The sequence below is a fragment of the Bombyx mandarina genome, chromosome 07 (assembly GCF_030267445.1).
Source record: "Bombyx mandarina strain Sakado chromosome 07, ASM3026744v2".
In the NCBI taxonomy this organism is placed as follows: Eukaryota; Metazoa; Arthropoda; class Insecta; order Lepidoptera; family Bombycidae; genus Bombyx; species Bombyx mandarina.
Window position 1 is genome coordinate 11,569,461 of NC_143214.1, and position 11,178 is coordinate 11,580,638.

At 41.8% G+C, this 11,178-nt stretch overlaps 1 protein-coding gene and 2 long non-coding RNA genes across 5 annotated transcripts in view; 1 reads left to right on the forward strand and 2 right to left on the reverse strand.

The window, feature by feature from the left end:
* Positions 1-11,178, forward strand: part of LOC114248305 (MYG1 protein) — a 49,537-nt gene that overhangs the window by 34,407 nt on the left and 3,952 nt on the right. The gene's annotated exons all lie outside the window — the stretch shown is intronic.
* On the reverse strand, positions 1,045-1,675 carry LOC114248315 (uncharacterized). Its single transcript, XR_016323345.1, has 2 exons — positions 1,387-1,675; positions 1,045-1,264 (listed from the first exon to the last, which is right to left on the reverse strand). It is a non-coding gene; the product is annotated as an uncharacterized LOC114248315 (long non-coding RNA).
* Positions 1,680-2,782, reverse strand: LOC149502687 (uncharacterized). Of its 2 annotated transcripts, none has more exons than XR_016323342.1 (2): positions 2,177-2,782; positions 1,680-1,802 (listed from the first exon to the last, which is right to left on the reverse strand). It is a non-coding gene; the product is annotated as an uncharacterized LOC149502687 (long non-coding RNA). The 2 variants fall into 2 exon arrangements; XR_016323343.1 differs by having other exon boundaries at positions 1,753-1,906.

An 11,178-nucleotide genomic window follows, 5' to 3' on the forward strand; every position in this document is an offset into this window, starting at 1 on the left:
TTTGTTCAATTTTGAGGTTATTCTCGCAACAAACCTTCTACCAAAAAACAACCACTCCTTACAACGATTATGATTTGAATTCTCATATAACAACAGAAAATAGTTACAACTCATGAATGATCCCAAGTACATAATATTGCAAATAATAGTAGGTCATGCTAAATGTAGGTGGTGTGTAGGTTGAATATAATGTACCAGAGAAAGGGCACAGTTCACACAGCGTGACACTTTTAACAGAATCATTGTTATTTACTGCACAGAGACACGGACCGTTGTAAAAACGTTCTACACAATCCGCACCTCCAGCTCAGAAACAATAGGTACAATAGTCTTTAAAAAGATTCTTGAGCGTGCAGGAATCCGAAGACTCTACTGGACACGAACTTAACGCAAGGATAAGTTATTTATTAGCACAATAAACTCAATATCTATCAGTAAAAACAATGCTCTGTTTGACTTGACAAGACATGACACTTTTGACAATTCATCTTTTTCCGTACCGTATATTGCTACCAACAGTTAATTTAACTTTCCCTGACTATAAGTGCTTTGTCAACTAAAGAAAGATTTTTAATTAGTATAGTAATATATTTTGTGTATATTTTTATAGTAATATATGTTAATTATTAATAAAAATATTCATAACTCCGAAAAATGACATAGTTGAAATTATTTTTAAAACTCAGCGTCTACCCTTATACTATTAGTAAAGACTGATTATGGGGAGATTCTTAAAATTGGCAACACTGCTTTAAGTCATAAAATAATACAATAAAATCAAATAAATAACTAATTAAATACATAAAGTTAACCCCACATACGATTTCGATCAAATGAACTAAAAAAAGCTAAAAAAATATTTTATTATTTTTGAGTATAGTGTTTGGGGCTATACTGTTTTATTATAACGCGGTGCTGATTTTGGGCATTGTCCTTTGTTTTGATTTTTTCTTGTCTTAGTATTTCTTTTTAATTTGAGTATCAACGTCATTTAAAACCTTTGTTCTCTCCGTTTCCTCCACCGCAAGTTTTTTTGTAGCTCTATTGCTTCTATCTTCTTTTTATGCAACAGTTCCAAAGAAGAAGACGTATTTGTATGGATTGGCCTCCTCCTAGAAATCCAGGTCTCGCGATTTGGTTTCTGCTTCTCAATCATGTTCGCTATATTGTCAGTCACAGGAGTATTTTTTTCCGCTGCACCAGCAATTTTGAGTGCCTGTGACACCGGAGTCCTCAACAATTGTGGTGTGTAATCTCCCCAATTCTAATGCAAAAATATTAAAATTAATAAATAGTTTAAATAATATTGATGTTCATAATGATTTTTAACAAATATTTTAAAAGTAGACTATATTTTATTAAAATAGTGTAGATATCAATAATTACCTTTGTCACAATATCTTAATCATTATGTTGTATTGTTGTCTCACTTATCTGATCGTCTACAATCACCAGATTTGGAGGCAGTAAGATATATGCAAAAATAAATTATGATTAATAACTTAGCCTGGCAGCAGTAAATAGCACATTATTGTTTACAATTTTACTAATAAATATGTAATAATGCTGAATAAAAGTAAAAGCTTGTGTTTTTTCTTTGATACCTTGATTCTGGCACAATCATTGTCAACATGATGATGGATATAAAAGAAGGCTGGGATTACTTGTACTTCGTTTGTGTAATATACCTGTATACTATGATGACCTACTGCAAAAAAGGTTATGCTAACCTTTATATTGTGCTGGGGGTGGTTCTGGGAAATCCTCGGTCTCTACAGAAGGCATTGCAGTTTGATCTTGCACTGCAAGAATAATAGAATCACTATCATAAGGGTTAAATAACCCAACAGCACTGGTGGGTATTAGGCATAAGATCTGCTGAAGGGAGGTATAGGGGATCCAACTCCTGAAATGAAAAAAAATATGTTAATTCTTAATAGTTAACATCAGATATCTTTCAGTTTGAGAGAGCTTTCATCATCAGCTGATGAAATCTTTCTTGGGAAACTTTATTTCCATAAACACTATGTCGTGTAGTGTTTCCAGTAGTACATTGACAACAATACAACAAACCATTGACACGCATTTAGCATATAAGTTACCTACTATTTTACACATATTTTTGGATAATAGGTACCTATAATGTTAATAGTAGTACCTATAATATTATACTAACCTGTTTGAATCATATGTCTCCTATTATTTGCTGCATCTTTTCTAGATACCTTTTTCATACTCTCCCACTGGGCTTTTAGGTTTTCTGCTGTGCGAAAGCAGTGGCTTGTTAGACTATTGTACTGGTCTGCAATAATTTGCCACTGAGCTAATTTTGATTTTATAGTCATTCCATCAGTTTTTTTTTTCTATAATATTAAAATGAAATTTAACTAGGCTCAACAGAAGTTCCTTTTCAGACGACAGCCAATTAGGACTGCGTTCACGCTTATCCTCACTCATTTTCACTTGCTAACGAAAAAAGATAATAGATAAAACCACACGACAAAACTTGATAATTCCCTCAGACAAACAACAAATAAAATTAACACGTTTGACAGCTAGCCAGCGTACAGTACAGCTACTTTTTCACACTATAAATACGGCAAATTCGAGTTGACATGATGTATGCTCTTACACAATCCCGTTATAGAACAACATTTATTTGCCGGGTTTTATTTTCGTTCACCATTCACTCTGCTATTGGCGTGGTGTTATTCGTAGCGCAAGTATACTATCGATTACGTGGAGAAACGACTATGGATTTACTCGAGATTAAAATCATGGAATAGATTATTCCTGGTATAGTTACTCGTGTATAAATTGAAGTTTGGTTGAATCCACCCTAAATAAAACATTTGTGTCCGCACTTTTTGCCTCTCTTATACTAACTGATCTTCTGCCTGGACTAGCTTACTTTTTCTTACACATAATGAAGCCTATCTGGGATAAATTCGGTTAAATGACACATAAAAGCAGAAAAAAAATTAAAACTAGGCAAAATTAACAACCCCCTGGTGAAGGTCAAGGCGCGACCTGAGGGGGTAGAGGCCGCGCGGCGCGCTACCAGCACTCTAGCGCGCTGCCGAGTAGTAATAGAGCGACCGGTTGGCGGTGTATCCCGTCCCGGCAGGCTGGTTCTGGTCCAGCGGGGTATTCCGGGACACCAGCGGCACCGTCTGGGCGGCCTGACGGGCTGCCTTACCGAGACGGCCGACGTTTCAGAGCCTATGATTCGCCTCGAAGACTCCGTCGGCCGGGCGTCCTTGGGATTAGCTGTGCTGTTTGGTTGCAGTGTTGACCGCGGTAGCCCCCCTACCTCATCCGGGTTCTGACCTCGGAGGGGATCGGACGTCGGGTGTACAGGGTACAGGGGAGTCGTTTAGGCCCATAATATTATTCATGGTTTAAACTAAGGATCAACAAAACTTCGTTCAATTTGATCCATAGATTAAACTACTTTCGATCAATACATAAACAGAGTTCAGCTGAACTGTGACGATGTTATGACGTGTGGCAACATTTTGTGATCCGTTCATTCTTTTCAATCTTTTAACAATCCTAAGCTAAAACTATAGTAAGCGGCACGTAAGTTGGCAAGGTTTTGGTGTAGTGGGGGTAATGTCGCGCATAGTGCACATTGCAACAAAAAAATGGTCTCCTTTATTGCCCGCATATAATTTTATTTTATTTTATTGTTTATTTGCCATAACTTATTTTTAAGTCTGTGTGTTTTGAAGAAAGTTAAAAAAAGAAAGGAATTCGTGAAGTGTATTAGGTGTTATAAATAAAATACAATTAACAGTTAAGAAGTTTATTTTAAAAAATATACTTAATGTAAAAAAATATGTGTCGCCGTTATCACTATCATTTTCTAATAGTGCCTACCCCTTGGATTAAATTTATGGTAGCACCTGAGCTCGTGGAAGGAGTTGGCTCCTCATCGTCGACATAACGAAGAGTCGCAGTCGTCACTGGCGTAAATAATAAAACGCTCAGTGACTGAATCTACTATATGGTCATTGGTATTTGGTCCTGGCATTGCAAACAAATTTAAAACAATAACACTCGTAGCAAAAACTAAATTTAAACAATAATAACAACTCCTAACAAAATTTTAATATAAATAAAGGGTTCCTACAACTTGGTAGGCGCATGTGTAGCCGGGAGCGAACGGAACGTGGACGCGGTGCGGGAGAGGAGCGTCGACTGACTCACCAATCGCGCGCTCGGAACGGTGCTACGTCTTTCCCCGCGTCCCGCTTGACAACCAAAGAGACCTAAAAAACGACTTCTGCGCATCTAACGACTCTTGCCAAGTTACGTGCCGGGGACTATACACATCTGTATTTGACAGTTGTATCGTTTTTCCAAATAAAATTCAATATTTCGTTATGTCCGTTGAAAGTAAAACGCGCGTTCCCAATCTTTCGAAATCGGAAACAGAATTGCTCACAAGCTTTGTGAGACAATATGGCTATATATTGGGAAATAAGAAAAGTGATATAACAAATAATCAGATGAAGGAGCAAACTTGGTCAAAGCTGGCCAAAGAATTCAACAGTTTGCCATCCTTTGTGTTCAGAAGTGACAAGACTCTTCGCGCAAAGTATGAAAATATATAAAAGAGGGCCAAGACCAAATATAGTACTTTTCGGAGAAGTTTGTACGGAACAGGGGGTGGACCATCCGCTGAAATTAATTTCACTCAAGAAGAGGAAGTGGTAGGAGTTATCTGGGACCAGTGTCATGGGATTACCATCTCGCAATGACTGTGATGAGGTATGTATGAGTACCTTTTAATTATATCTATATCAATTTGTCTCATAATCAGATGACCACTAATTTAACCTATACTTTACCAAAAGTCACCAATAATGAGAGAACAGCAAAACTTCAGAACTGTTTTCTATCCTAACCCTTAAATGCATGATTTTATTTTTAGACCGAGAAAAAATATATTTTGGAGCCATGAATATGCTGATTTAGGGAAAAATAATAAAAAAAATAGTTTTTTTTATTTTCATAGCTATTTTTATTAAAAACCATTTGTTGCAGAACTACAACACTATGCACTCACTAGACAATAACTACAATGAAAATTTTTAAAACAATTTTTTGTTGTGGTAAGACAAAGAGCTACTCCACACTTCTCACACCTGTTTTGCGTGTATCCCTTGCATCCAGGCATTTTGCATCTGCTGCGAACACAATTACCAGGCCAGTGACCAACATTATCAGTCCTTATGTCCTTAGGAGGAATATGTTGAGCTGGTCCTCTCCTTTTTTTTGCTTGTATTTCCATTTCAACACTGTTGCTGGTACTTGGCCTTCCTCTTTTGTTGCAGAGTTCAAATGAGTTATTTACTTTGGCTAATACCTCAGCTAGTTCCAGTCTATAGTTACATAGGTTTAGAACTGATGAATTGGCTTCAGTTGTTTTTAAATTTTTATACACAAGCCAAGAATTTATTACCGTCATGTCCAATAAGTGGTAAAAGATACGAAGATACCACTTTCGGCTTCTCATTGCAATTCGGTACCTCCCAATAAAGCTATCCATTAGGTCCACTCCGCCCATATGGGCATTATATTCCTTTATTATATGTGGGCATGAAATTTTAATTCTAGTCTTCTTTGCCTTGTCAAATCTTTCTACTTGGCCCACAGGTTCAGCTCCAACATATGAAGATAGAAAAGTTACAACTTTATTGTCCTTCCAAGTAACTGCTGTCAAATCAATACCGTCAAATTCAGTCATCTGCTCTTCATAAGTTCCACGAGGAACAGATTTCTTCATCATTGTTTTTTTGTCCGGCAGTTTGCAGTTCACTAGCCTGTTAGATTGCACAGTACCTAGGCTATAGATTCCTTGTTTGGCAAGATAGGTAACTAAAGGTACAGAGGTGTAAAAATTATCAAAATAAATTATATGATTTATATGCCTTGGGACACCTCTAGCAAGCCGGACTACAATATTTCCCACTGGCCCAAAATCTGGTTCATCTGGAAGCCGTTCATTCTCTTGGCCAGTATATATTTCAAATTTATGAGCATAACCTTTCACGCTGCACATCACATATAAACCTATAACCTATAACCTAATAAAACAATTAACAATTATAGTGCCTTGGCCAATATATATAATTTTAATAAAAAACAACAACAAGAAACAAAGGAGCATGAACTGAGATGTACACTTCTACAATTAGAAATTGACATAAAAAAAAGTACTCGATAGTTTTAATTAATTAATAAAATGCATTGTAATTAAATATATATGTAATTGTAAATTGTTGTAAATGTGTAATTAAATGTAATAAAAAAATATGAGTTTGTTTTCATTTCATATTAAAATTGGTTTTATTAAACATATAAAGGACAATAGTTCAAATATAGTACCTAGTAAATTTACTTTATATCTTGATTTTCCTTTTTTAAACAAGTAATTCAGCTATTGTGAACTACTAAATTGTCAATTAACATTTGCTATAACTATTGTTGCTGTAATTTCTGCTGTGGATGGTATCTTGGTTGTTATCATTGCTAATCACATCAATGATATTTTCTATATTAACATTTAAGTTAAGCATGACATCATTATTCTTGATACACAAGTTAGGTAAAATGGCTGTTGCAACAATAATATCTTGTACCAGTTCAACTTTGGTCTTATTTCCCAATAACAAAACTGGAAACCGTCTCTTCCATATGCCAAATGCCCTCTCTATACAATTCCGAGTTCGTATATGAGACACATTGTATAGCTTCTCAGCTTCTGTGACAGGATTTTGTAGATGTCAATAGATATTTTTTGTTCGAATATCCAGCATCACCGAGAAGAACTACATAGTTGACCCGTCTGACCTGTTTCAAAAATAGCACAGAGTCTGCTATTTTGAAAAATGGTACTGTCTTGACTTGCCCCCGGCCATCTAGCCACAATATCCGAAAATTTCAAGTATGAATTGCAAACTGCCTGAGTATTTAAGGAAAAATATAGCCTTTCCTATTCCTAAAATACTCTGCATTTTGTCTACATGGTGATTGAATCCGTATATGAGTACAATCAAGGGCTCCATACACTAGACTAGAGGAAACCTAGCCATATTGTAGAATCCATTCTAATGTTTCCTTTTGTCTTCTTCAGAATCTTGCGGCATTATATATTGGCATCGTCTTGATGCTATCGCTTCGGTAACTTTTTTAATAGCCTTTCCTGCTGTAGTTTGATGAACACCACTGAAATCGCCAACAGTAATTTGCATGCATCCAGTAGCATAATAACGCAAGGTTTAATAACTGGCTACACGCTGACAATGCATGATTCCTGCAATAAAAAAAAGTACCAAATAACATTACAGTACAAATAAACATTAGGTAATATAATATAATTCTCAATACTATATATTCAATGGGTACTTTAAAAAAAGTCCTGTAAATAAAGTCCGCCTTACCTATTTGTAGGGTGTGATATGTCATTAGCGATTTCTTCTAAAATAGTAGAAGCTGTATTCTTAGACACACGAAAACAACGTATAAACTCCGTATCGTCCCACTTAACGAAATTGTTTTCTCTTGGTCTGACTAGATAAGGTCTGTTAAAGTACGAATTGAAGTCATTGAGAATTTCTAAATCTTCAATATCAGAATCAGTGTCTTCATTCCACTCAGACATTTAATAACACTATAGATGCCTACTTTTGTAAACAATTAATTTTTTACTTAATTTTACCTAATAATTATCTCTATTTACTGACATTTATTATAAATTACATTTACTTTAACAGAGCAGCCATTTTAAAAAGAACAGTTTAAACTCTCCCCCATGGTCGTTTAAACTTTGCGATAGTTTAAACTCTGAAGGGCAGTTTAACTTTGATTGAAATTGCGAGTTGATCTTCAGTGACAGTTTAAACCTTCGATTTTAGTTTCAACTACGATTGATATTATGGGCCTTAGGGGGTGGGCCCTAAAATCCTTGGGCCCGCGGTCTGCTCACAGCACCATGCAGATCGTTGAGTCTCACATACCCCGCGCGCCCCTTTTGCGCGGGGACCTCATAGGAGGTTCGGCCCTCTACCCGAAAAAAAAAAAAAAGGTGGTCGGCCTTCCTTTCAGCCGCGCCGCACTTTGTGCGGTGTGGTGCAGGAGGCTGCCTTGTGCCCCGGTTGGCCGCAGCGGAAACACAGGATGTGGCGCACTCGTCGAGACCCGTAATCTTCACGTCCGCCATTTTTACGGGCCGCGCGATACGCACCACCTCGGGGTCCGGCAGGATCTCCCTCAGCCGGGTCGCCAATTTTTCGGCCGCGGGCCGGGGCACTCTATAAGACAGGCCCCGTTGGCCGTCTGCCGGACCTTGATGCCCCCCTCCACGCCGAGGGCGTCCACATTTACGCCGCCGCGCGCCTGGGTCATCACCTCATGGTAGGTGATGCCCTTTTCCTTGCCGGCCAGCAGCAGCTCCACTACCACTGCAGCCGACTGCGGGGCGCGCGGCCTCCTTCGTCCATTTCGGCCCCTCGGCTCCGCTCGACCCTCTTGGCGGGGAGCGGTGGCCGCAGGGGCGGGCTTGGGGCGCGGCGCAGGAGGCGCCGCCACCTTCTTAGGCCCGCGCCGCACCACCGTCGTCCAGGCCTCGTTCATGTTGGCTGGGGCAGGGGGCAGTGGGCGGGGCTGGGGGGTCGGGGCCGGTTTGGCGGCATTGACGCCCCCCTTATTTCGGCTCCTGCCGGGCCCCGCCTTTGCAGGCAGGCAGGAGCGGACGCCAGTTTCTTTGCAGGGGTTGGTTTTGTGGCCCCCGCAGCCGCAGATATCGAAGCAGTCGCGGTCACGGCGGGAACCCGCGCGTTTCTTGAAGTCTTTTTAGGGCCACTATATGTTTTAGCGGCCACACAGTCTTGCGGGGTGCCGGCACAGGCGCACTGCCTTTCGCCTCGTGGGCGAGGGGCGGCCTCGCACGCACCACCTTGGAGCTGCGCGCCTCCTGTATAAGGAGCTGCCGCCTCAACTCCTCGACCTCAGTGAGGCCTTCCGCTTCGAGCGGAGGAGAGAGGGACAGGGGCCGAGCTGCTTTGCCGCTCTATGAGGTCGGCAACCAACGTTCGCAACTCGTTCTCCGCCCGAAGTTGGCCATTCTCGGCCGATACTTATTCGAGGCGGGCGTGCAGCAGGTCTACTTGCTGCCGCAAGCCCCGCGGTTGTGGTGCGGTCCACGACGTCCTGCAGCCTTTCCTCTAGTGTGGCGGCCGCCGATTTCATGGCTGACACTTCGGAGCCCTTGAAGCCCGAGGGATTCTCCCCCCGCGGAGCGGGAGTTTCCTTTTTTATTAACCAGGGGTCGGTCCCCTGGGGTCTGGTTGGTACCCTTGGGACTGGACTCCCTCCAGCCATTCATCCCATCGCCGGGCACCAGAGCTTAGGATTGGGGCAATTTTGTAAAGAGCTTTACGTCCTCGCTGCGCCGTGCCTCGCGGCAGCGGCCCCCGTCCCCCACGCGGTGAAGATTACGGGTTAGCCGGCGGCCCGCCAAGTGCAACGAGTAACACGGCAGACCACCGCCCGACGCTCAAAAGAGCAACAACGACGAAGCCACGCCGGTATACCGGTACCCCCCTCTGGAGGGCGTGCCCCTGTAGCAGAAGCCGGGGACATGGCGACCCGCGGCCGGAAGATGCGTAAGCAACGCCGGCTCACTTCTCCACCGAAAGGTAGACCAAAAGTGGCCCACCATCTCCCATGGGCTACGTCCGAAACGAGTCGGACATGACCCGAAAAACAAAAAGGGGGAAGAAAGGGGATGAGAGAGGGAGCCCGAGCGTCTCCAGGAGGAACATCCTTCAGCGAGTGAAGGGCGTGGTTTTGGTCCGCGTCATCCGACCTCCAGATCCCGAACCAGAGCTATGGTTCGCGCAGGTGGAAGGCCAATTCGTGTTGGCGAATATCAAAACGGACTCCACAAAGTTTTATTCCGTCATCGCCGTTTTGGAGCACAGACACATATCGGAGGTAAAAGATATTATAACCAACCCTCCGACCGAAGAAAAATATAACAAATTGAAAACGGAATTAATTAAACGGTTATCTGCATCTCAAGAACAGAAAGTAAAACAATTATTAATGCATGAAGAATTAGGGGACCGCAAACCGTCTCAGTTTTTGAGACATTTGAGTAACCTGGCAGGATCGTCAGTGCCGAACGATTTCGTAAAAACGTTGTGGTCGAGTCGATTGCCGAGTAATATACAGACTATTGTAGCTTCCCCGTTAGATCTTCCACTCGATAAATTAGCTGACCTGGCGGATAAAATACACGAACTTGCACCCTCTGTACCATATCAGGTAGCGAGTACAGCCCACTCCGCGCCTACTTCAGTTCAAGGTATGCCCACAACAGTTATTGAGACTATGGCCAACCAAATTAGTGAATTAACAACAAAGCAGGTAGCATTGCTCACTACAAACATGAACCGTGGTTATCATCATGCACGCCAACGGTCACGGAGTAGGCACAAAAGGGATAGGTCTAGGTCGCGGTCACGATTACGTCAGCCACCTGAAAACCATCCTCATTGTTGGTACCATTTTAATTTCTCTGGTCGAGCAAAAAATGCCGGAAACCATGTCAATGGCAGTCGGAAAACTCCATGGACAACCGAAAGTAGCGGCCTACGACTGTCCAATAATTCAGGCCGACTTTTCATATCGAACCGACATTCTAAAATGCAATTTTTGGTTGATACAGGGTCGGACCTGTGGCATCAGTATAGTCCCCCAGACCCTCGAGGTACTCAGCTGCTCCTGCTGCCATCTCTAAAGAGCCGTAGCCCTGGACAAATTTCACCAAGCGGTCCTGCTCTAAGGACGCGGACCCTCGCTTCTGCGAAATGAGGGCTAACTTATACCAATAGAGTAAACCATGGTAATAAGCGTGCGCGCTCGCTGGGATAGGTTTTGCGTAATACTTATCTACGTCCGAGATAGCTTTATACTCGGCTTCAACAAGGTGGACGAACCATGCTGCATCTGGATGAAACTCTTTGGCCGACTGCTCATTCACGAACCCCGATTCGCCGTCTATAACGAAGGAATCCTTCCATAATGGATCATTTGTCAAAGGTTTCTGTTGTTGATTTTCTTGAAGGTCCTGGAAGGGAGTTTCCCATCTTATTTTTCGGGCGC